Source organism: Pteropus alecto, unplaced genomic scaffold (assembly GCF_000325575.1).
Source record: "Pteropus alecto unplaced genomic scaffold, ASM32557v1 scaffold152, whole genome shotgun sequence".
Taxonomy (NCBI): domain Eukaryota; kingdom Metazoa; phylum Chordata; class Mammalia; order Chiroptera; family Pteropodidae; genus Pteropus; species Pteropus alecto.
In genome coordinates this window covers 4384228-4386184 of record NW_006432227.1, presented here as the reverse complement: position 1 = coordinate 4386184, position 1957 = coordinate 4384228, and the positions used below count along the sequence as shown (strand labels likewise).

General features: G+C 40.6%; 1 pseudogene; it reads left to right on the top strand.

Moving 5' to 3' along the window:
* The first annotated feature begins 1512 nt into the window (after window positions 1–1512).
* On the top strand, window positions 1513–1631 carry LOC112475893 (annotated as a pseudogene).
* Window positions 1632–1957: the final 326 nt, after the last annotated feature.

Here is a 1957-nt window from a genome sequence, read left to right as displayed (position 1 = left end):
GACCCATTAGCTCAAATACCACCAGCGCCAAACTTATATTTGTACATAATTTAAAAAAATAACTCAAACTATAATTTTTACTCATTTAGAGCTTGCCTGCTTTGCTTGTCCCACTAAACTACACCCAGCATCTGCTTGGGCATTGATAAGACAGGGCATTGGGGCTGTAAGACTAAGCCGCTGCTGCCCCTTGCAGCTCTCTGACACAGAGACTCCCCACTTGATGCTGTGACATAAGGGAGGCATGAAAGCCCTCTCTTCAATTCGTCTGTCCCTTGGGAGTTCCCTTGCCCTCTTCTCCTTCTTGATGGTGGTTCCCTTGCTGTAAGTCTCTGGATGTTCTCATACTGTGAGAGGCTTTTCTTCTCATGCAACCCTGTCCAAACACTGCTCAGTAAAGCTTCTTGTATGTTACTGCCTCTTGTGGTCACATGCATTTCATTGATCAGCCCCCAGATCCCCTGAGCTCCCTATACTTTCTACTGTGCACTTTGTACTCCTGTGTCAAGAAACCGGTATGTAAGAAAAAGTGTCACTATTGTGGCAGGTTTGATAGACTCTAATCAGCAGGGCAATTAGAGCTGCCATTTTACAATAAGGACAAAGAGAAAAATGTGTCAGACGCTGAGAATCAACTAGAGCTTTCTTGATAGTCAAGTGTCAAATTTTGATTGTGAATGGACAAGTGTAACACTCCTAGCCAAGAAGGTCTTGGTTACTAGCAGCTCAGACTTCTTAGGCATGAGGGTTTAGGTCACATTGCCAGAAACCACCAAGACCTGCCAAGGTAATAGTTGAGGGTGATGTGAATTTAGAACAAATAGTGGAGGAGTAAAAGGATCAGTACCAGTGGTGGCCACAAATGCCAACCGAAGGATAAAGCCTATAGCTTTTTCCATTAATCTCTGTTATCTAAGTTTGACTTTAGGAAGAGAAATCCAGATGAACCTTGGAAGAGCTGCACTCCAAACATGTACATAGAATAGAATTTGCATAGCAAAATGGTGACTGGTAGCATGGAGAGATGCTGCTCAGATCCTCCTTAAGAGAGAACTTACAGTAAAGAAGGCAATGATCTGACAGCCTCCAACTGCCTTCAGGATCCACTGTAGCACAAGAGCTAAGTCCACTTTCTCCCCAGGTGACTCCCAAGCAATTGATCATGGTGGGAGTTCTAGAATCCAATAATTTCTGTCTCAAACTGGACTCACCTAGTAGGTCATCTTTGCTCTTGAATTCTCCCATTGAGTAGGCTCGGACTTTCTCAGAGCTTTACTGAGATCTGAAGTCCTTTCTACACATTCTCTCTTTCCTATTACACTCATCTAAACTGCATCACAACCTGTAGGATTTTTCTGCTTGTTCTCTCCTCTTTAATATATGTTACTCCCAGTAAACCTCTTACACTTTCAGTAAGACACCAAATCACACATATTCTCTCTCTCTCACACACACACACACACACACACACACACACAACCATAAAGCAAAGAGTGATAAGAAAGAGATAGTGCCTACGGCTATGCCACCCTGAACAAGCCCGATCCCCTCTGACCTTGGAAGCTAAGCAGGGTCGGGCCTGGTTAGTACTTGAATGGGAGACTACCTAGGAAGACCAGGTGCTGTAGGCATAAAAAATAAAAAAATAAGGGATCATAAGCTGACAAGGTCTTTGCAATCTGTGAGGTCAACCAAGGGTTGCCTCGCCTAAAAAAAAAATTAAATAAATAAATAAATAAATAAATAATAAAGAGATAAATAAATAAATAATATTTAAATTTTTAAGGTAGTATAGAATAGGTAAGAGACTACTAGTGTGTTTTTTTTTATCAGAATACAATTCAGAAAGTTTTAATTTAAATTAATTAAAATTAAATTAAATTAAAAAGTTATTTTTTCTGCCTCAACAGCCAAATTTCAACCAAAAGTCACATTTGACTACTAGCTACTGTATTAG